Below are 25,665 nucleotides of genomic sequence, written 5' to 3'. Positions count from 1 at the left end.
GGCTGGGTAGATTTGGGCGAGTCGATGGGGATGAATCTTGTGGAGACAATCTGGGATGAGTTTGACCCTGTGACCCCCGAAGGCATGGACAGGATTATGGGGAGACTCAGTGCTGCCACTTGTGTGCTGGACCCTTGTCCCTCTTGGTTAGTTTCGGCTTCCCGGGAGGTGACACGAGGCTGGCTCCAGCTGATTACCAATGCTTCATTGAGAGAGAGGTTCTTTCCCACCACCTTGAAGGAGGCAGTGGTGAGGCCCCTCCTTAAGAAGCCCTCCCTGGACCCAGCTTCTTTAGCCAACTATCGTCCGGTCTCCAACCTTTGCTTTGTAGCGAAGGTTGTTGAAAGTGTGGTAGCACGTCAGCTTCCCCAGTACCTGGATAAAGCTGTCTACCTGGATCCGTTTCAGTCGGGTTTCAGGACCGGGTACAGCACGGAGACGGCATTGGTTGTGTTGGTCAATGATCTCTGGCGGGCCCGGGACAGGGGCTGCTCCTCTGTCCTGGTCCTATTAGACCTCTCGGCAGCTTTCGATACCATCGACCATGGTATCCTACTGCGACGACTCGGGGGGTTGGGAGTGGGGGGCACCATTTTATGGTGGTTCTCCTCCTACCTGCCGGATCGGTCGCAGTTTGTGTTGACTGGAGGGCAGGGATTGACCCCGAGGTGCATCACTTGTGGGGTGCCCCAGGGGTCGGTTCTCTCACCCCTCCTGTTCAACATATACATGAAACCGCTGGGCGAGATCATCCGTGGTTTGGGGGTACGGTATCATCAATATGCTGATGATACCCAACTTTTCATCTCTACCCCAAACCACCCAAACGATGCCCTCAACATGATGTCCCGATGCCTAGAGGCTGTGCGGATCTGGATGGGGAGGAACAGGCTCAAGCTCAATCCCTCCAAGACTGAGTGGCTGTGGTTTCCATCATCCCGATTTGTGCATCTTATTCCATCTTTGATGATAGGAGGAGAAATTTTAGCCCCCTCAGAGAGGGCCCGCAATCTGGGAGTCCTCCTGGACACACGGCTTAGTTTAGAAGAACACCTGACGGCCGTGACCAGGGCGGCCTTTTACCAGGTTTGCCTGGTACGTCAGTTGCGCCCCTTCCTGGATCGGGATGCTCTATGCACAGTCACTCATGCCCTCGTCCTTCCTCGCCTGGACTACTGCAATGCTCTCTACATGGGGCTGCCCTTGAAGAGCACCCAGAGGCTTCAGCTGGTCCAGAATGTGGCTGTGCGAATATCATGGGGGTAACTAGGTGCTCCCATGTTACACCCCTTTTAGGTGGCCTGCACTGGTTGCCAGTTGTTTTCTGGTTGCGATTCAAGGTACTAATTATGACTTTTAAAGCACTCCATGGCTTAGGCCCAGGATACCTGGGAGACCACCTACTGCCACCAGTAGCCTCCCACCGTCCAGTGCGATCCCACAGAGTTGGCCTCCTCAGGGTGCCGTCGGCCAGACAGTGTCGGCTAGCGACCCCCAGGGGGACAGCCTTCTCTGTGGGAGCGCCTTCCCTCTGGAATGAGCTGCCCCTGGAGCTTTGCATAATCCCCAACCTCCGGTCCTTCTGACATGCCCTAAAACGTTGGCTTTTCCAGCAAGCCGGCCTGGCCTGTTAATTTTATCTAATTTTTAAAATGTTAGTGTTATATTAATTCGGTTTGTTTCTTGGATTGTTTCTAATTTTCTTTTAAGTTTTGTAATATGTGTTTTTTAATGCTGTACGCCGCCCTGAGTTCTTTGGGAGAAGGGCGGCATATAAATTCAATAAAACAAACAAATAAACAAACATCTAATATGTAAATACTTTTCATTACTATGTTCAATTGTGTAATCTCATTTACTCTTGCCTGCTGCACTAAATTTTGCTTGTCAAAATTCTTGTATCTTTTCAATCAGAATTCTGACACAAACCTTCCCAGGCACCTTTAACAAACTAACCTTGTAGTTCTTGCATATATTACTGCTTCTTTGTGTACGGTAGTAGAACAATAATGGCACTCCTCCAGTCATCAGACACTGATACCTTCTTCATATACACATTAAGCTAGTTACTTAACATTCCCTAAATAAACTTTCATATTTTAAAAATTTCTAATTGCTCCATTTACACCAATAGGATTACCATTTCCCAACATTCTCATAGCATTGATTAGTGCTTTTGATATATTTTTCCTGGACACTAACATACTGGGATTCGTTCAATTCCGGTCTTTGATATAATATTATCAGTCCCAAACAAATCTCTGTAAATATTTGTTCCAGCTTTCCATGGCTTTAGTTTCACTCCAAGCATTTAATTGTACTTATTTTTAATTCCATTCACTCTGCTGGAGGTCTTTGTTTAAATTTCTTTGCCCACTTTCAAAACCATTTTTTTATTTCCATTAAAGCTACTCTGCATTTTCTGTGCCTCATTTCATCTTAACCATTCTTTGCTTTTTGATTACATTCCCTGGAACTAATCTTTTATCTTTGTACAGTACTGTATGCATTTTATAGTATCCTTTCCTCACTTTCTCTCTCTCTCTCTCTCTCTGCAACAACCATTCTTTTATGGTATTTTTCTCATCCATAGCCTCTTTCACTTCACATCCTCTCACTTCAAGCATCCTTTTTCATATTTCCATTAGCATAACTCCACACACTTCAGTGGTCTTCTCTAACATAATTCTTTTCACTATGCTCCAAGCAACTCTCATTCTTCATGTCCGCTCCCCCTTCAATCTGGTGAGAGAGCAATCTATCTTCTACTACTTTTTCCACATAGGACTTGTATTTTTTTTGTCCCTATGCTCCATTTTTACTACTGTTTCTTACACTTGTTTTATTTTCTTCTAATTCCAATATTCCTTCTAAAATAATACCATCTTTCCCCCTATGCAGAATTTTTAATTCATTTTATATCTTTCACTAATTTTTCAACTTTTCATCATAACCAATCAATTTTGTTTTTAGATGTATAGCAATACATTTGACCATCTACATATCCCTAACCTGAGTTTTATATAAGCAGATATGCATCACAATTTCCACTAGGTTTCTGAATGCTCCAATCTGTTTTTCTATACTTTCTCATTTCATTTCCAGAGCAGAATATAATATGCCCATGTTTAGCCAGCACTAAAAGAAAGCCTTAGCAGTAGAATATAGCTACACCAGCCAGCTTAAGTAGTGAGAAAGAGTGAGAAAAGCTCAAAGGACCTCAGAAATAAAGAAGATTTGGAGAAAGAAAACTAACAGCTTGTCCCCAATACTTGAGGGAAGATCCATTTCTTATCAGCCTTCCAAAAGGCCAATAAGGTCAAGGCCATATTGCATCTCTGGAAAGAAGATGTCCCTGTAATGGACTGTGACAATAACCTTGAGGAACAGAAGAATAGCTGCAATCAAGACATTGCTCAGGTAAGAGAAATCCAAGTCCGAAGCACAAATGTAATTTGAGGAAACAACTCAGATGCTGCTTTTACATTTAAAAAAAGCTAGGAGAGTCAAATCTGAGATGGTTTCTCAAATTGCATTCCTATTTTGAATTCAAATTTCTCCTGCTTGTTCTTCAAGATTATTGCTGCAGTTCATTAGAGTTCCATAGGGCAGCTGCAAAGACAGAGAAGGATCGCTTCTTGAACCCACCAGCTGACATTGATTCACTGAGGGACCTAAATCATGCTCCACTTCAGATTTAACATGACAGGCAGAAACCATTGTGGAGAAGCAGTCCCATCTGACTCCATGCCATGTAGGATTTTAAATGTAACAAGAAGTAACTTGAATTGTATCCAAAGCCTATTGGGAACCAACAACAATTGGAAATGAAGGTAGAATCCTAGAACATGCTAGTCTTGTTGCTTTCCTATTTTTGATTATGAATATAGATGACATCTATATAAACTATAATATGTGGATGGAACCTATGAAATTTATGTCAGACTGAACAAAGAAGAAGATGCTGTTGAAATGATGATGCATTTTGAAGCTCCAAAACATTTCCCCCCAAACTTACCAGAGTAACTTTTCATAAACTAAAGCTGCTTTGAATAAATATTTCACTCTGTGCAGAAATGTTCTGATGGAACAGTTTAAATCTGAAAATAGACTATAAGTACCTAATGAATCTACTGATGCAAATGTTAATGCAATTATAGAATTTGTCAAATTATGTGCATATGGAGACTTGTGCAGATAAAATTGAAGAACAAGTGGTGAGGAAAATGCACTCATATAACATTGCATGAAAAATACCTGCAATAAGAAGATCTGACATTGGCCAGATTATATTAAAATGTTCAATAGGAAAATTACTTAATGACAGCAATGAATAGCATTTCCATAGACACTTCATTTAATTGTTTTCATTAGCAGAATGCAGTCAAAAGGTATCTGGGACACAGTGTTCTGGCATTAAAGTCTTTAACACAGAGAAATTCTTTATTATCACTATAGACTATCACACCATTTCAGAGAACAATGTAGTGCATTGAATACTGCTCATATTCAGAAAGAAAGAAAGAAAGAAAGAAAGAAAGAAAGAAAGAAAGAAAGAAAGAAAGAAAGAAAGAAGAGAGGGAGGGAGGGAGGGAGGGAGGGAGGGAGGGAGGGAGGGAGGGAGGGAGGGAGGAAGGAAGGAAGGAAGGAAGGAAGTCCTTTAGCTTTGGTTTCTTAAAGTAAAACCAAGTCACTTCTTGTAAGGATCATGCTTGTTAGTTTTGTTTGGATATCTGTAAAGTAAAGTAAAAAAGAGGAGAAAGGAGTTTATGGGTTCTAAAAAAAGACATTAATAGGAAACAATCAGAGACAGTGATTGTTAATGGGAGTAAACCAAATTTTATTTGTAACAACCTTTATTATGCAATATTTACAAGCAAGGAGTCGAAGTTATTGCCAACTAAAATTTGTGTATTGTTATATCTTTGACGTACAGCTTGGAACAGTAATGTAATTAATGATTTTGGAAAATAAATATAGCACCTCACATTTTGATAACCTTCAGTGGTGGGATTCAAATAATTTAACAACCGGTTCTCTGTCCTAATGATTTCTTCCAACAACCAGTTCATCAAACTGCTCAGAAACGTAACCACCGATTCTCCTGAAATAGTGGGAACTTGCTGAATCCCACCACTGATAACCTTTATAATATACTGGGGTTGTTACAGATTATGTAAAGTTCCATTTGGACTCTTGGGTGCATTTGAGGCTCATCAAAAGGCAATGGGCTTAACCCTGTAGTTTTCCTTCTATTTTCTGCTATACTGATCATATTATTCTCTACATGGCAATTATTAAAGAACTCCAAGATACTTCTGCAATGACAGCTGTTTTTGAGAGATTTCTAACAGCTGTTTTTGAGAGATTTCATAAAAGTGGCTGAAACTAAACAAAAGCAAATGCTGCATTGGTTTTGAAAAGATTGTTATGCTAGGACACATCTCAGCTAAAGCACTAATCCGTGATCCAAAGTAGATAGAAATTATTTTGCAAGCTCCAATTCCCAAGAATCTGGATTTGCCGTGTTCTTTTCTAGCAATCATGGCTGCCTCGTGAAATTTATTCCTAACTATGCCAATATTTTGGTCCACTGCAACTACAAAAGGATTTGCTTGGCACTGGTCTGCAGTAATTGACTCTGCATTTCAACAGCTGAAAAGTTCAATTAAAGAATGTTCTTTGGCTTATTAAAATCTGAATGCCTCAACTTTTGTGATGACTGACGACAGCCCTGTGGGATTAACTACAATCTTGTTAGAGACCCTGGGAGGCAGATCAAAGATGCCTGTTGCCAGTGCCAGCCTGTCATTTTCTTCTCTCGAGGGGGCATTCACAGATTGAGTACATGCTCTTTATGAATCACAAATTACTCATATGCATGCTTCTCTTTTTATACATATAATTTTTGCTAAAACTTTTAAACAAGAAAGTAAAAACGAATAGAAATTAACATAAAGGAAGAAAAAAGAAAAAGAAAAATTGTAGGAAAAGCAAAAAGTACGGAAAAGAAAAAAGTTGAAAAAATAGAAAAAAGATATAAAGAAGTGGCTTCTGATATTATTTATGGCAGTTATAAGTACAAATATATTTTAACCTCTCTAAAGTTACATAATTTCTTTCTGTAATGTAACCTAGCTACTCATCAAAACCATAAATTACAGGCTCATTTTTTTATTTTTATGCACAGAGACCACAAGAGGCTTTCAGTCACCAATAAATATGGATAATATCTTTTCTCTAATCAAAGAAATCAATTTGTGCATTTCAGCAAAATCTGTCAACTTCATCAACCATCCACCATGGATGGTTTTGAACCATCCATTGCACCACATCGGCAATGTAGAATACTTCCATCTTTGTGTATAACTCATACTCATGTTTCAACCATAAAAAGTACCATTTTCCTACTTCAAGTCCTGCATCTTGGAGATTACAACCGCATATGAAAATGAACATAGCTGATTCCATATCACATCTTCTATTACTTGATTCAGGATCAAACTAATTTGTGGAGGAATATGTTTCTCTGGTTGTTGGTTTACGTTTGATGGATTTTGAGGCATTATCATTAAAAGAACTCCCTTGTCTTTTCAGCAAGATGCCCTGCTTACAAGACTTTGAACATATCATTGAATCTGCAATCAGCCACAAGCAATTCTCCTTCTATTGCAACCATTTAAGCATCTGTATAAATATTCTCTTGTGGGTTGAGCTACATCTCAATTTAAAGTGTGCAAGATATTTAAGTAAATTGATAATTTAATTATTTGTCAAATTTATATGACTCTGTCAGACAAACTGAGAAGATACAAAGAAGTGGTGTGTGTGTGTGTGTGTGTGTGTAAAGTGCATGGCTTTTGTGTGCAATTTTACCAGAAAATATTAACTCAGATGTTGAGTATTGTTTCAAGAATAGCACTCTTTGTGTGCAAATTCAACTTTTACATGTTGATTAGCTGCTATTGTAGAGAATAAAGATGACCATGACTGAAAGATGCAGGAACTGTTACCTAGGCAAAGAGGGGCTAAAACATTTTTTTAAAATTCACAAGAAACATCTTCAAGAAAAAACAAAGAAAGTCCAGCTGCCTTTGAAAAAGCACCTTTGGGACAGCCATGACCTGGATGACTGAGAATTACCACAGACATCCCAAACAACATTTGAAAGAAGCTCAGGCAGACAGATCTCTAACTCACCAGAATACAAGAATGAAGACAAGGAGACACTGCACAATCAGATTTGTAAGATTCTGCTATTATAGCCAATCTCAATAAATAATAGTTTTAGCTTCCCTATGGAATTTCCTCATCTAATTACCTAACTGGGCTGACAATTAGACCCTCTTCCACTGAATTGATCAATGAGCAAATTAGGCTTTGGTTTTGTTGACAAATCAAACAAATATGATACAACAAATGTGTGTGCTTATAAACATTCATTTTTCTTCCTACACAGAAACATATCACTGAATACATTACTATGCTGAGAGATGGGAAAATCCAGCAGTATTATGTCATTTTAAATGGGTGTTGGAAATAAGTTACATCCCTGTTCTGCCCCCCCCTTCCATCCGGTAATGAATGCTGACACAGGCTTAGCTGTTTGCCACTCTTTATTTACAGTAATCATAATCCTGTTGGCTGAAAGCCCAAACACAACTCACAGGCAAGACATTGGCAGCAACCCAGACTCCAACAGATACAGGCAAGAGCTTCTCCAGATTGTCACAAACGGTTGTGTCCTGCAAACAGACTCCACCCAAAGTCTCTTCTTATATACTCTCTTGGGAGGGGCCAAGCCACAACCACCTGGGCTTGATGATCTCTTAGGAGCTTGTCTCGGAGCAGCTGTAGCCTTCGTTTCTCCGCTCTTCTCTCCGGGCATCAGGGACAAACTCCCTTTGATCTTCCCCACTGCTCCATGCCTCAGGTGCCTCCTCATGGCCAACCAGCCTTTCTGGTCCCTGCTCTGAGTCTGAACCCTGCCCAGGGTCCTCCATCTCTTCCATAGCCGACTCATAGGGTTTGTCGCTATCTGCGTCCCTCAGCAGCTCCAACGTATCCTGCTGGGCCACAACACATCCCACACCATTGTGTATTCCAGTTTATCTCCATATCAGTGGTGGGTTACAGGCGGTACACCCTGGTACGGGCGTACCGGAGCCTGCCCGGAGCACCGGATGCCATTCCGTTCCAGTGCTCTGGAGGGCCCACCCACCCATCCGAGTTTCTTACCTGTCCTTTAAGCCTCTGGTGTTTCTGCGCACACTCATGGCGCATATGGTGCCTGCACAACGCTCCACTGAGCAGCTGGAGTGTCACGGAGGCTTGCAGAAGCGTCGCAGGCAAGTACGATGCATGTGCGTGCCTCGCGTATCCATGTGGGTGAAGCCAGGGCCGTTCCAACCGTACCGGTTGGAACAGAATACGGAACCCACCATTGCTCCATGTGTATATAGAGGTTTAGGAAAAGGCCTTGAAAGACAGGAAGAAAACTTGCTACCAAACAATGGTCATATAAATGGTGTTTCCATTCCAAGAAACTAATTTGAGAAAATGCCTCACATCTGCACATCTGCAACTCCTGTACAAACAAAGATAAAGTGAGAAGGAGGAAAGTACATTCATACTTTCAAGACTCTATTACTATGGCTGTTACAATAAAAGTAGTCCTGACTTACATGGCATTGGTTTCTTGGTCTAAAGATGGGAGGGAGGGAGGGAGGGAGAATAGATGAAGAAGGGGGTCCACCTATTTTCCAAAGCATCAAAAGGCAAGATAAGAAACAATGGATGGAAACTAATCAAGAAGAGAAGCAACCTAGAGCTAAGAACAAATTTCCTAACAGTGAGAACAATTAACCAGCAGAATGGCTCGCCTTCAGAAATTGTGTGTGCCGTAATAGTGGAGGTTTTTAAAAAGGCTGGACAGCCACTTGTCTAGAATGGTACAGGGTCTCCTGCTGGAGGGGGGGTTGGACTAGAAGACCTCCAAGGTTCCTCCCAACTCTGTTATGCTGTTATTCTATTATAGGGCTGTGTGTGTGTGTGTGTGTGTGTGTGTGTGTGTGTGTGTGTGTGTGTGTTTCCGAACTGCTACAACCTATTTTTCATGTGCAACATTGAAGCGTAGGTAACCGGCAGTTAATAAGTTAATAAGACATCTGTGAAAGCTCATTAATGAGTATTGACTAATTTGTTGACAATTTCAGGAGTATCTAAATCATGAGTTAAATGGCTTTCAAGATTCTGTTATCCTAACAGAGTACGGGGATCATTTTTCTTTCATTAGCAATGAAGCAGAAATAACAATTTTATTTATATGGATACAAACTTCCATGCCTAAAACTTGTCCCTTTCAAATTGCTAGCACTAAATCTTGTTCAACTCTCAATGTGGAGAGAAATATGGAATTAGCAATAAGCCACCTTGCTAGCAACTTTGTTCACTGTGTGTTAAAAAATAATAATATCAGAACTTATAAAATGCTTTGGCTTCCTTTGTTTTCAAGATAGTGATGTAATCAATGACTGAAAATAATGTAGTGATAGTTACAGATAGTCCTTGCTTACCAACCAAGTGACTGTTCAAAATTGCAATAGCATGAATCAGTGGTACTTTCAACTGGTTCTCCAAGTTCCAACCATTGCATCATCTCCACAACCGCAGAATTATGCTTCTGGACCTTGGCAACCAGCTTGCAATTATTAAGGTTGCAGCATCTTACAATTATGTGATCACCATTTGTAACCGTCCCTGCAAGCTTCCCACAAGCAAAGTCAATGGGGAAGTGATGTGGTCACGGGGCATCATGCTTTACAACCACATCCTTTAGCAATGGCAGGCCTGGTCCCAATTGGTATTGCAACTTGAAGACTATCTGCATTTAATCTAGACTAGTTATGATGATCAATCAATTCATCAATCAATCAATTTGCTCTGAGGATTTTTACTATGGGAGATTGAATCTATTTATCTTTTTTAGAGTTGCCATCTATATCTGGAATATTAGTTAAATTTTGATTAATTGGTTAGTTATATGGATAAATGTATATATGAATAAAAATAACAGTTCTGAATAACTACTTTCTCTGTTTTCATCTTATACAGCATATTACCAAAAATGCTGTTCAACCTCCGGTATGAGGAAATACTAGTCGTCAGCAATGCCTGTTTGAGTGACAGGTCATGGTTTGAGGTCATTAAGAGGCTATTAAATGCTAAAAGTCTCCTTCACCCACTAGATAAGTTCTGATAGGAATGGTACAAAGCTAACTTGGGGTATCTAGGATCTAACAACTTTGAGATAAGTTCATTTCCTCAACATACCTCAGACTGACTGACAAGCATGTTATTTCTATTTTTGTAGACAGCAAAAACAAATTCACACAAGCACAAGGCAAGAGATGACTGAAAAAAGGAAGGAAAAGAAGGGGGAAATGTCCCTCCACCTTTTAACCTGTCTCACGCATTGTACATCTACTGTAGCTGTTTCCAGCTTCAAAACAAAGGTGTTTGTCCAAGAGAAATAGATGGCATAAATACTTACATTACAATAACCACAGTTGCACAGAATGTGGAACATATTGCTTAAGCAAATTATTTGTATTCAATTAATTTACCTGTAGTTCAGAGAATATTTCCAAACTTAAAAGTCTCCCAGCACTTCAAATATCTGATACACCAAGTGTGTTAAAATGGGAACATTTGTAACAATCTGAAAATTAGTCTGCTTGATAAACTCTTTAGTTGCATGTCACACCAGATTTTTTTTGAAGCTTTCTGCTGTGATATCCTGAAGATTCTGATTTATTATTTATTCTGGCCATTGCAATACAAAAGTAGTTTGCAAAGCTGGTTATAAAAGAAGCAATGGGCAAATTGTTCAGTGCTACAGGAGTGAGTAAGCACGTTCATTGGATAGGTGTATTTAATGATAGATAGGAAGCAGAGGTGGGTTCCTGCCAGTTCTAACCTCTTCTATAGAAGAGGTTCCACAAATCTACAGTAACGTTTAGAACCGGTTCCAGCTCCCTCCCCCCACCCGTCCACACATCATCAAGAGAGGAGGGATTCTGGAAGTTGAAGTCCACAAGTCTTAAAGCTGTCAAGTTTGAACACCCCTGGGGTTTTTTTTCTAAAGGGTTAGGGGAGCAAGGGTCCTGTAACTTGACAGTTTTAAGACTTGCATGCTTCAAATGGCAGAGTGTCTGAGCCAACATTTTGGTTGCTAAGCAAGAACATTGTTAAGTGAGTTTCACCACATTTTACAAGTTGGCCACGCCCACCCAGTCACATGGCAAGCAAGCCACTCCCACAAAGCAGGCCACACCTACAGAAGAGGTTCTAAAAAAAATTTGGAACCCATCACTGGTAGGAAGTATGGGGACCATAATTCAGGTTGACTTTTCAGGTTGATTTAAGCATTTCAGTTTCCAAGGAGAAAACAATGAAAAACTAAAAGATTATATCTCCATAGGATAGATTTAATAAATGACCTTTGACCATATGGTTAGGTCCCTGTTTGTTCATTTTATAAGGCATAAAATGCATCTTTGCTACTTGTAAAAACATAAATACCTGTTGTGGATAGGTTCTCGGTGTCATATAGTTGCTCTAGCTATTGACATAATTCAGAATTATGTCAATATTGCCTAACAACCAGTCAGTTCAGTTTGAAGTTAAGAAAAGTAGGGTGAACTCCCTCCAGATTCTATGTAGGTGAGAATTCTATCTGATGGGAATTCAGAAGTTGTTGTTTCAGTCATCACTTCCATCATCTGGAATTTCCTCCCTAAAGGGATCTGATCTTCTTTTCCCCTTCTGGGTTTCAAGACTGGTTAAATCCTGCCTAGTCCATCAAATGCAGGAGGAAAGTGTGCTGGGGTAATGGAGTGAATTTGCAAAAGCATGATTTTAAGTATTTTCCTCTGCATTATTAGAATTTGGTTTTGTTTGTTGACACTAGTTGGAATAGTGTGCTCCCCAAGTAAGCAAAATCCGCTAGAATAAGAAAAAGCATCATGAGAAAGGGGGGAACTAGGTCACTATGACCTGCATTTTCTGAATAGTCAAGGCCATTTTATACGACCATCCATTTTCACTTGCTCCTTGACATTCCAAATGTGCCCACCAGTTTGTCACCTTCTGCTTTATGTGACATGTTCTCAACCTCTGATTCACAGTTCATGCTAACAGTCACTTTATTTTTAGGCATTGGAGTGCAATTCTACATATATTTAACTGCAAGTAAATTTCACTGAGTATAATGAAATTTATTTTTCAGTAAGCATACGTACAGAGGCATAGCATCTCACTCAGCTAATTATTATTCTGCTATTCACTGACATCCATCAAGATCATCATCATCATCAAAAATTAAGATCTGATAGGGAGAAAAGGCAAGAAAGAAAAGAAAAGAAAAGAAAAGAAAGAAAAGAAAAGCTTCTTGTCTTAGAGATGAAAGTTGGTATTATTATTCTCTTTTAAAAGGGTAGGGAAGGAAAATAAAAATGAAAAGTAAGCTGACTATCAAAGTGATTAAAATTTTGTTAAATGTTAAGTAGGGACAAATTTTCATGCTGTGTTTTTCAACTCTCAAGGGAAAAGGAGCAATTTATATGCTGTGCTTAGGTTTGTTCTTACCCTTTGGTGAAGTTCTAAAACATTACAAAAAGAATGATAAGAAAAAGAACATTCTTAACTTGCTTTTAAGAATATGTCCTTTCCCTGACCTTCAATGTCAAACTGCAAAGAAGCAATTTGAACAGATGTTTTTATGTCCCAGGTATGTTCTTTAATCACATCTTCAAAGAATTTGTCTTAAACTATGGAAGATTTAATTGATCTGCTTAATTACTTGGTATATCCACTCCAAGGACCATTATTACTGCTTTAGGTTGTAATCTTATGCTCATACTTGCCAGAATATGTCATATGGAAGAGCTACATTGCCAGCTACAAAAAATTAACTTTTCCTATTATGGGAAAAGTAGCTACCACCACTTCTTCTTTCCTCCTCTTCCTCCTCCTCCTCCTCCTCCTCCTCCTCCTCCTCCTCCTCCTCCTCCTCCTCCTCCTCCTCCTCCTCCCTTCTTCTTCTTCCTCCTCCTCCTCCTCTTCCTCCTCCTCCTCCTTCTTCTGCATCCACCTTTCTCTTGCCTTTTGGACCCATAAAAGTGCAGTGTGTAATACACTAGCTAAGAAACAGAGATATAAAGTAATTGACCCCGAGTTAAATGCTGCATCACTGCCATGAATTTACTACGTCCTCTAGCTCAGTGGCCCCAACCTTTCAGGCACCAGAGATCAGTTCTGTGGAGAGAGGTTTTTCCATGGACTGGAGGTTTCATATGCTGCCTGCATCCTGCAGATGGGGTTCACTTGTTTGTGCGGCCCAGTTTCTGGCATGCTGCATATCGATACCAGTCCTGGGTTGGGGATCCCTACTGTAGCCAATTAATTAACACTTGCAATATAATAATGCTGCCTCTTGCCTATAAAAGCAGTGTTTATCAGCCTGGACATTCCTCTGATTTTCTCAGCCTGAATGGCCATTGCTGAAAAGTCTGAGGACACAATCCACAATTTGAAAATGACCATGGTTAGGAAATTCTCTTCTGAAATTCTGAATGAGGAATTTGTATCTCTTGTCCAGATGTTGCTAAATTATTATACAACTAGTGGTGAGGGATCCCGAGATTTAGAATTTATCCATATGAAAAGGGCAATGTGTTTCTTACCATACCACAGCTTTATAAATTTATTCATAACATATACAGAATTCCTGTTTTGTCTTAGGATACACAATTCCCTATAAGGCACAATTATTCTGATGAAATAAATGAAAACTTAAAGAAAAGAAAAAACAGAATGTTTCTTGCATAGCAGTTCAAAGATGCTGATTCAGAGGAAAAATCCTGGTTAGTCTTGTTTTTGCAGGAGAAGCTCCAGTTGGAATATTTTCAACAATACACTATAACCTCTTAGGCCATTTTTATCCATAATGCCTTGCTTTCTATGCCATATTTTTAGTGAGTTATCTGTTATAGCTGAGTCATATTCTCAGTGGGTGGCCCTGACTCAACTTGGCATGTATCATTTGTTTTGTTGTTGTCTCCCTAAAGAAATCAGAGCTCATTCTGGTCTCTTCATGGTTCAAATCTCTAAAACTGGTAGGCCTTTTTAAAATATCATTAATTATCTCTCTGAGGTGAATCAGCTTGCAATGGGTTTGATTATTCAGACCAGCTTTTTCCAAATTTGAATGTATGCTTGGACTAAAACTTCCAAAAGATTTCAGGAGACATGGCCAATATATCAGGTGGTCACTTAGGGAACATTAATGTTCTGATTTCCATTCAGAACAATTTGGACTTTTATTTCTGATACACTCTGGAAAGTCACATTTCTTTTCCTCCTCTGGTCTAAATGAGTCCAGACTAAACTGGATTTTCATGACTTTAATAGTTAGCCCAAAACACTTATTGTAAATTAACAATGGACTGAGATAGCATGCCACTTCCACCCTATGTGCATCTTGCTCCCTTCCATCTCACCTTTGATTATCTTTAGTCAGTTTTAATATTTAATATTTATTATTTTAATATTTTATCTTGTTTTACTTAGATGTAAGCTACCTAGAGTCACCTCTCGGTGAGATGAGTGACATACAAATTTAATGAATAAATTATAATGTTTAAATTACAATAAAGATCCTAGCATAGGCACAAAGCAATGCGTGAAAGTTCATCTTAATTATCACTTATTTCTCTGCTCATCTTTACAACAATTCTTTATAAGTTCTAAGGTAGTAGCAGTTTAGTCATCAAACCCCAAGGACATGGCTTAGCTTAATAGGAAAGTCTTGGTTATATAAATTACAATGGCACCAAGAAATTAATATAAGATGTTTTGGGGAAAATAAGGATATTTGGAATTCAGTGGGGCCAGCAGACACCAATTTTGAAAACTGAAGCCTTTAAACACATTATTAATACAAATGGGTTGTCCAAAAGACTAATATGGCTTGCTGCTCTGAACAATACAAGCATTCATTTTAGTGATTAACTTAACAGTTGCTCTAGAATGCATCTTAGTCTTTGTTGAACTCATAATTTCCACCTTGCACGACTCTAACTTAACATGTGCATATGGAATGAGGAACCTACATATCTGGAGATTACTAATTGGGATAGAAGAGCATAGATGCAAATGTGAAGTAATAAACAGCATCCATATTTTTGGAGCCGAAATGCCTAGTGGATTATGCTAAAGTTTTCAGAAATATTCTCAAGTGCTTTTTTTTTTCCTTTAAGGAAACTAAGCAGTGATATTTTAGCATGTTGATAGTTTTCTTGTGTTTAATACATTTTCGCTTGAATAACCTATAGTAATTTCTTTCGAAAGCAAACTTAACTACTATGGTAGTTGCTTAGACTGGGCAAATTAAATTAGGCTTCTGGCACATGATTTAAACTTTGGTACAGCTAATTAAGTATCTAATGGGTGAGGATGTTAAGAATCAGCAATGTTAAGGGCTAATAGCATAGTCAAATCTTCCTTCTAACCATCGTCTACCTCCTTCAATGTCAGTGGCTTGCAATGTCCTACTAGGATTTCAAATTATTTTGGCTGATTGATCTTCAGTTGTAAGGACCCTAGTGACACTTGGGGGTCATTTGCAATGTGCTAGCTCAGATGCTGTCAATACAACGAAAAATTCACAAGCTTTCAGGAAAACATCTATTGAAAGCAGAGGGTAAATCAGTATGCACTGATAGATCACAAAGGATTTATGAGTTGCTCTTTGGTAGCAATAGTTGTTTCCCATCCTAAAGAGAAATGAAGCCAGGAGCCAGGAATGGGCAATCTGGAGTTGCTTTTCATGAGGAATTTGTGCTTGCAATTAAGTTTTGATATCCAAAATAAGCCTAGGATTGAAACTCTTTTTTCCCCCTAAGTGCATTCCTTTTGAGCCAAGCTCAAGTGCATAGCAAGATTTCACTAAAAAGTAAAGTTAACCCTACTAACTTGGAAACACTGTAATGTTGATTGAAAGGAGTGGGAGAAATTTGTGGTTTTAAATATCAAGACCTTTGAATGTTCTTTGACAAAATTAAGGCATGTTTAGTTAATCTAGATCAAAGATTTCTATATGTAATGTCTTTTAATAACAGAATAGCTGAATAGTATCACTGCTGACACATTCATTAAGCATTTGTCATTTACAAAGTTGATTAGATAAATCTTAATTATTGCACCTCTTGGCTTCTATTTAGTGATGTTCCAAATAGCATACTAGCAATGAAAGTAAAAGGCAAACAAATTTATAAAAACAGGCCATTTTCCAAGCATCATTTGAAAGTATTCGGCTACAGCAGTTACTTCTTTACTCATGTATGGAGAGTTGCAAGAATAGTATGTCTAGCTAAAACATTTGTAGAAACAGAGCAGAAGAAGCACATATTGTGTATATAAAATCAGTTTGTTGGAACAGGTTTCCTGAGATTAGCTAAAACAACAGCATAAATAAGTAAATAAATAAATAAGCACACAACGTGCCTACTGTCCCTGTCCTAATGTTCCTTTTTATTCATATCCATCTCATGTATTTAAAATCATGTTTATACTTATTTATGTTATCTAATACATGCTTGACAAAATAAATAAGTAAATAAATAAATAGGGCTAATTGTAGAATTAGCACACACACACACAAAAAAAAACCCCACCCTTCAGTGGCGCTATTGCATTGCAAGAACGTCAGTACAACATACTGTCCAGGAGTGGGTTCCGGATCTCATCGCAACCGGTACGCTGCAACAGGGCCAGGAGTCCACCATGTGTACGCGCGCTGCGCATACATGCACACCCACTGCCTGCAATGCTCCAGCTGCTCTGTGGAGTATCACACAGGCGCTGTACGCTGTGTGCGCATGCGTAAATGGCCCAGTTGGTCAAATACAGCTCAGGAACGCGGGCGGGCAGGTGGGCCCTCCAAAGCACCGTACTGGAACAGTACCTGCTGCTCCCAGCAGGCACCGACATGTGTACCGCTCGCAGCCCACCACTGATACTGTCCTGTAAATTCTAATTATTCTTCTTAAGATGGGGCTCACAATAGTTAAAAATGCAATTGTCTCTACATTTTTAGGTGTTAATTCTACAGATTTCTATTTTTTGAAGGGCTTCTTCATACTACCTTCATCAAATTCTTGTAAAAGTTAAATTAGCATTGTTAATTACAACTTTGTATGCTTTTAAAAATATACATGAACACTCTTTTTAGGATCCTGCATTTTCTATTCGGAGTACACATGGTAACTACCAAAGCAATGTTGCGAATTACTGGGATCACAGAAGGGGAAAAATTAATTTAATCTTTTCTGGCCTTGCTATAGTCTGGGCAAAAATCTTAAAATGACATTTGGAATAGAAACTACAAAAATAACAGAAAAGTTATTTCCATTACCAACAAAGGAGCTACAAATAAATATCTCTTTCCTGCATGAAACTGATACCTTATCTACACAGTGTATTTTTAAACAAATGCCTATAAAATGTAACAAAATCTTCAACTTCAAGATTTAGCCTTACTTCATGAACAGCAGTGATGAGACCACAGCCTGGATCCATGCAGACCTTGAGACACTTTAATTTGTGGTCCCTAAAGTCTCTCAAATGATGAAATGTATCAGTAATCTGGCAAATAATTAAGCCATATATTTTCTATCATTAAAAGGAAAAAAACAGAAGTGGGAGGAAAAGGAAAATAATTCTGTTAATATTTACATGTTTAGGAATTTATTTTATTCATTTCAGTTTATGGATTACTTACTTATACAATTCTAGAGAGCCTACAATATTCAGATATAAAAATATCCCTAAAAACATTCCATCCTTAGAATAATATATGTTGCTGTTGTAAGTAAAGTCTTCCATAGCTTTCGTATGGCACAGTTTTCACCATTTTTCTGAAATGCAAAATAATTGAAGCCAATCTGACTTCAGGTGGTAAGATATCTTACAAGGAATGTTACATACTGATCCCAGCAATCCTCTTCAGGACATTCATGGATGGAATATCGATGAATTAATGTACCAGCAGTGGCTCCATCATGCTAGAATTCAGTTTCAAAAAACTGTCTCTTCTTTACAGTTTCTGGATATTAGGACAGGACATCTAGCACATTTTTCACTTAAACTGGGATTAAAAAGACTACAACTGAATAATAATCAGCATTTTGATAATACCTAATTCCATACTGATAGATCATCTTCTCTAATAGTTTCATGCACATACACTAGAGATGAACCTCAGAACAGTGGTGGGTTGCCGGTTGTACGCCCCGGTACGGGTGTACCGGAGCCTGCCCGGAGCACTGGATACAGTTCCGGTATGGTGCTCCAGAGAGCCCACCCTCCCACCCAGGCTCCTTACCAGTCTTTTAAGTCTTCAGCGCTTCCACGCACGTGCATGGCGCATACAGCACCTGTGCGATGCTCCGCTGGGCAGCTGGAGTGTCGCAGAGGCTCGCAGAGGTGCTAAGATGCATGCGTGCGTGCTGCGCGTGTCCATGTGGACGCCGCTGGGCCCGTTCTAACCATACCGGTTGGAACGGGATCCGGAACCCACCACTGCCTCAGGAGCACTCCACAGTGGCATGGCCAAAGCTTAAACTTTCCTCCCCCAGCAATATAGGTAGTCTCAATTAATAACTGCCTCATTAAGTGTCTGCTTGCAGTTACAATGATGATGAAAAACTAACTTTCTGACCAATTCTTACATTTACCACCTTCATAGGTCGATAAAGCAAAAGAAAGATGAAGGTCATAAGCACAGTTGTGGTTTCACTTAGCAAGTGTTTTTCTTACGACCAGGTTGTTTGCTTGACAATCAGCTGTGGATTGTTAAATAAGGATTACCTGTTCTGATTAGGAAGGATGAGAGCCACAATATCTCTGATTTTTGTAGATAGCTAGAAAGGATCATTACCAATGCTATTGAATGCTACTGAGAGGTCTCCCATAATAATGTCAACCACATCATTCCCCTTCAAGTCCCACTGCAGATCATCCATGAGAATAATCAACACAGTCTCTCTCTGTTCTATGTCTAGGCCTGATTCCTAGATGGAAGGGATCTAAATAATTAGGACCTTCTGAATAGAATCTAATTGTTTTTTCAACCTTACCAAAAATGGTAGGTAGGAAACTAGATAATTATCAAGGAAAGCTAGGTCAAGGAAAAGGGGAGACCACCACTGCTTCCTTCAAATAGTAGGCACTGCCTCTTTTGCAAAGATGCATTCACTTTTTGTACTCATACCATTATGTCCCTGTTATCTGCGCATTATGGGGCTAATTTGCCAATGATTTGTTTCATCCTACACATGACTGTGTCAACTTTTTCCAGCCATCACAGACTCAAAAGAGCCCCAACTGATCATGCAAAAATAATCTCACATGATTCTATCCATTCAGTATTCACTTGGAGAGCAAACATGAGTGATTTTGTCTTTAAAAAACTAGCCAACCTGTGTCAAAAGGCCAGCAGGAAGATCTTTTAGGTTCTCAAGGCCAAGAATGGAATGTTGTCAGCTAAATTACATTACCCATTGACACTTTATAGATCGAATAATCGTGTACTCTACCATCATGGTCTAGGCCCAAGCATGGGTTTATAACTGTCTCCGCTCCTTTTTATTCCTTGTCTTTCTTCAGTATTACTCCTGGCATCTCATCTGGTGCTTCATCTTTTGAAGATAATCAATAAATAAGGAGCACTTGGAGACTAGTTGGGAACAGTAGTGCCATAGCTTAAAAGTAACAGAGGTTTTTTGGGGTTGCTGGGAATTTCCCAAGTGCCTAAGTAGATCTATAAGCTGCTTGAGATGGACCAGTTTAATGAGCCTGTTTTTCTAAGATGGTTATTAGTGGCTGCAAATCTCAAGGCAATTAGATAGTAATCTGCTATGATAATGGATAAAGTTAATCTCCTCTCCTGTCAGTTCACAGTATTGTCAGTAATAAGGTGAAAACCAGTTCCAATATTTATGTGTATCACATAAGATAAAGTTGTGATGATTTTGGATAAAACGCTAATTGTCATGATAACCATGAGATCCTGAACTCACACCCCATCTTTCAAAGGCATGGAAGGTCAAATTCATGTCTCAGTACATGAAACCTGGGCAGGATTGGATAATGAATCATTTCTAGCTTAATATAACCTCTAAATTCAGGCAGTTGTGCTTTATTCAGCTAACCACAGCTCTGCTTACATTAATGTATGAACACAATTGCACAAACATTTTTGTTTCAGCTGGCTTTGAAGTATGGTGACAATACAGTTTTTTCTTAGAAAAAGCGAAGAACAAACATGATTCATAATGATAAACGTATTTGTTTGCTTATAATTTTGCTTTACAAAGTTAGGCTCTAGAGCAAAACCAACAAAAACATACACCATATTTTTCAGAGTATAAGACGCTCCGGAATATAGGACACACCTTCGTTTTGGGGGAGGAAAATAAGAAGAAAAAAAAATCTGCCTCTGCCTACCAGCATCCATGGTATTCAGCTGGCTAGCTTCCTGACTTGGACCACATGGTAACAAGGTCAGCCAATGAATAAGCATAGCAACTAAGTTAGCCAATGAGGGCTATTTGGACTCGTAAACAGTATTTGCGATGTGAGCCACAAGGAGACTGGAAGGAGCCTGGCTTACCTGAGAACTGAAAGTGAAATTGCTTGTGTTTTGCTTGTATTTACTGATACCTTGGAAAACCTGCTTTTGGTATTGTATTGTACATTATTATTATTCTGAATCCTGCTGAATTAGTTACCCATGTGTGATTGCTGCTGCAAACTCTGACCAACCATGTCAGCTTCATCACTTATTGCAGCCTGATTCAACACAGCTGATTGGTGCGTGGATGGGACTGCCGGAATACCCCCAATCAGCTGTTCCAGGCTGCAGGGATTGCCACAGACCATTACTGCCCCCATGCCTAACGTTTTTGGCCTCTAGTGGGGGTATGTGAGGCTACATTCGGTGAATAAGATGCACCCAAAGTTTCACACTCTTTTTTGGGGGGGGAAGGTGTGTTTTATAACCCCCAAAATAGGGTATTCTAATAAAATATCAAAAATCAAACATAGGTATATAAATTATTTTAAAATGACAGTCCAATTTCCATAGACTGTTAAAGATTAGGTGTGGCACTATTTGTAATGTAAAAGTTAAATGACTAAAATAAATAAAAAGGACAGTTTTCTCCAATGCCTTTCTTTATAATAAAAGTCATGCGGTCGCTATACTTACAAGATATGAAAAGCATTTCTCCCAAAGTTGTCTTAAGTTTTTCCAAACTGTTCTCTGCTTCTTGCTGTAGATTGTAGTATTGTTTAGGAAAATAGTTTCGATTAGCCGGCCTGGCCTAATTGTAACTGTAATTGTACTTACAGGGAACACCCACTACTGACCTTCCTGGATGGCTTTTTAAATTTTAAATTTTGGGGTTTTTAAATTGGTTTTAGAATTGTTTTTAGTTGTTTTTAATTATTTAATTAGTTTGGGTTGTATATACAGATGGTATGTTTGCATTGTTTTGTCTGATGTTTTATGTTATGTTTTGTTGTCTTATACACGAACGGTCTGTACACCGCCCCGAGTCCCTACGGGGAGAGGGGGCGGTCTATAAATTTAATAAAACCTAAAACCTAAACTTAAAATTAAACTTGGTTCCAATCACAGAAGGGGGAGGTTGGTATGTGGGCTAGATTGCCTTCTTTCATTCCACTTGAGATGGGAGGTCAGGGGCTGTAGTGGCAAACTCGCCATACTTGGGTAGCCTCTGTATGCAAAGGCTTAAGAGCATGCAGGAAGTCTTCCCAACAAGGGGGAGGGGGTTTCCATTTAATTATTGTGGAAAGCAGAATGCACAGTAACTGTGGTATGAGCCCTACAAATTGCTTTCAGCACACACACACACCAACTGTAATGCACCTAAAATACATTGGTGATTGGAAGGTTGAACCTTTTGTAGCAATAAAGGAGAATATTTGTAGCTCAGGGTTGAAATAAGGGGTCCTTGGTGCTCTCTGAGCTTGTTTGTTTTCTTGCAGATGTCTCATGACCCAAACTAGATAATAGTACCAGTGCTGACTTTCATCTTTCTGGAAATCATTTGTTCCCATTAATTATATATTTTCCATGTAAACTGCAGGATAATTGAATAGATCCAAATCCCAAATCCCAAGTATTCTTGTACTTCAGAAAGTATTCAACTCATGAGGAATGAATTATTTCTACTTGGATATCCACATAACCCCAACATCAAACTATTTTGTATTTGGACTGTCCAGTTTCCATATTCAAGTAAGAGGTTTGCCATACACATGAGTGGTTTTGTTTATGACATGTTGTTAATCTTCTGTTAGCTGGATCTTTGCTTTTGTAATGACAATTTGGATGCAAAATCAAGTCAGCCTACATACAGCAGAGCCAGGATGAAATATCAAGGAGAGAATAGAGCCATTGCCATAGCAACTGCAGAAAGATAAGAATGGTGGCGATCAGTGGATAAGTGAAACTCCATAGATTGGGATGGTATCAAAACTTATGCAATCATTTTGTTTCTATCAAGACTTAAGTTATAGCCAAAATGAAGACGTTTACTTTTCCTCCTTGGTGTAATTGTATGAGAACTATTAATGTCCAGACTGCTTATAATAATAATAATAATAATTTTATTTGTTAGCCGCAACCCTCTCCCGAAGGACTCGGGGCGGCGTACAATCAAAACAAATAAAATACAAATAATGACAGACATACATACATAAAACAAAGACATATACATGTGCATGGAGGAGGTAGACTAATGAGTGAAAAACAATTAAAAACACAATTTAAAATCCCATTGAATAAAATTACCGAATTAAAAAACCCGTCAGGAGCGTTATGAAGTTATGGTTGAGCCAGGCCAGCTATTTGGAATAGGTGGGTCTTGAGCTTTACACGGAAGGAGTGGAGGTCAGTGGTGGTCCTAATATCCGGAGGGAGGTCATTCCACAGGGCTGGGCCCGCCACAGAGAAGGCTCTGCTCCTAGGCGCCACCCCTCGGCACTGTCTGGTGGACGGCACCTGGAGAAGCCCCTCTCTGTGCGAGCGGATGGGTCGTAGGGATGTATGGGGCAGAATACGATCCCGCAGGTAACTAGGTCCTGAGCCATGGAGCGCTTTAAAGATCGTAATCAAGACCTTGAAACGCACCCGATAGACGACAGGAAGCCAGTGCAGCTCGCGCAGGAGAGGTGTCACATGGGAGTACCTAGTACTCCCCATAATCACCCGCGCGGCCGCATTCTGGACCAACTGCAGTCTCCGAGTGCATTTCAAGGGAAGCCCCATGTAGAGAGCGTTGCAGTAGTCCAGGCGAGACGTCACCAGCGCTTGATAGTGACCACATTAAATCAGGGCATGCATTTCATTTGATTAGAGGCTGCATTTTAATTTGATCTTGAGGCTAAAAGCAGCAGAAGCAACACAGATTTAAGAGGAGAGGCAATAGGAGGAATCTGAGAGAATGTAATAGTTTAAGTGTCTTATTTTGTATAATAAAATACATAAAATGATCACACTACTTGCAGAACATATTTAAGGAATTGCAAAATGACACCCATAATTTGATTTAAATGCCTTGTGCTTTTACTTTACAAACTTATTGCTTTTGTGATTCACAATATTTATAATTTTTAATAATTACATTTGTATCCTATCCTATGTGAAAAAAACACTGGCAGTTCTTTATGCAGTGTAACTTCATCACTGGAGCCAACTTGCTGGCATAGAGTGATGAATGTGTGGCAGAGGTCAGGATAAAAGATCTGGAACATGATTTTATTCTACAGATTTCACAATGAGCTTTAAAAGTTAGTTTCCCATATACAGGTAGTCCTCGTGTATACGGGTAGTCTTACAATTGAGCCCAGCATTTCTGTTGCTAAGTTAAACTTTTAAGTGAATTTTGCCCCCTTTTATGGCCTTTCTTGCCACAGTTGTTAAGTAAATCATTGAAGTTGTTAATGACATGGTTCTTAAGTGAATCTGGCTTCCCCATTGACTTTGCTTGTAAAAAGATTGAAAAAGGTAATTACATGACCCCAGGATACTGCAATCATCTTAAATATGAACTACCGGTAGTTGCCAAGTGTTCAAATTTTGATCACATGACCATAGGGATGCTGCAACAGTTACAAGTGAAAAACAGTCATAAGCAGTGGTGGGTTGCAGGCAGTGCACCCTGATACAGGCGTACTGGTGCCTGCCCGGAACACCGGGTACCATTCCGGTATGGTGCTCCGGAGGGCCCACACGCCCGCCCATGGTTCTTAACTGTATTTGAACTCTTTGGCGCTTCCATGCAAGCTCATGGTGTGTACGGTGCCTGCATGACCCTCTGCCAAACAGCTGGAGCGTCATGGAGGCGCCACTGGAGAGTAGGACGCATGCACACATTGCGCGCATACGCACGTTCATGTGGTGGATGCCGGGCCCCGTTGCACCGTACTGGTTGCACCAGGATCCGGAACCCACCACTGGTCATAAGGCGCTTTTTCCAGTGCTATTGTAACTTTGAGTAGTCACTAAATGAACTGTTTTAAGTCAAGGACTACCTGTATTCCAGATTACAAGGGAAATTATTAGCCATGGAAAATAAACAAAGTCCAGAAACTCTTTGATATTCCAAAAATTGTCATGAGGCAGTTCTATAGACACCTTCCTCAAAATGAAAAAACAGCATATACTCTGGGAAAGCTGCCTTGCCCCAACTTTCAGATCTATTAATATATGTACAAACCTAACCTGTACACAATGGATGGGTCTTGTTTATAGTAAAGCATTTGTCCTGAAGAACCACAGGCTTATTTCGAGACAAGGGTTTATCTAAAATGACTATCAAGACAGCATCACACATGGTTATCATAACAGAATTTTTATTGGCAAACACATTAACTCCCCCTGCAAGAAAAAGAAAGGAAAATCTATGGAAATAAAGATATGAAAATGATCATACAAATTAAATCAGTTGGTTTCAAAAGAAATCAAAATATAAAGAAATGTTCAAAATCCACAACATTCCTACAGAAATTTGGTTTCAGCTTTACTAAGGGTAGCAGCAGATACAATCTTTTAACTGCTTAGTATGTGGTATATACAAACTGATCTTAAAATACCCAAGATGGGATCCAGAATTTACCAGCAGTAGCATCCCTTGAACAGACCTTTGCTCATAATGCTTTCATTTACAGAGACAGGAAGCGAAGCAATTTTCATCAATTCCCTTCCCCATTAATCACTCCACCTAAACTACTCCAAAGACTACCAATCTTTCTGGAACAGATTTAAAGAGGTTGCAAGGAGAAATCAACAAAAATGATCTCTTAAGTTATTAGCAAATTCCTTCTTTTGAATCAGATGCTTATTATGAAAGAGTTTTGCTCTTGGGGGGCAAACTCTGGATCATATCTGAATAGGTACTAGAAATTATACCACCAAAAACTGAGAAGTTATCAATTTCCTAGAGAAATAAATATTACAAATTGGACTGTTTTTGACAAACTTCAGAATGTATACAATCAATTACTATTATTGCA

The sequence above is a fragment of the Natrix helvetica genome, assembly GCF_964273705.1.
Source record: "Natrix helvetica genome assembly, chromosome: 2".
Taxonomy (NCBI): Eukaryota; Metazoa; Chordata; class Lepidosauria; order Squamata; family Natricidae; genus Natrix; species Natrix helvetica.
Note: the sequence above shows the minus strand (reverse complement) of the source record.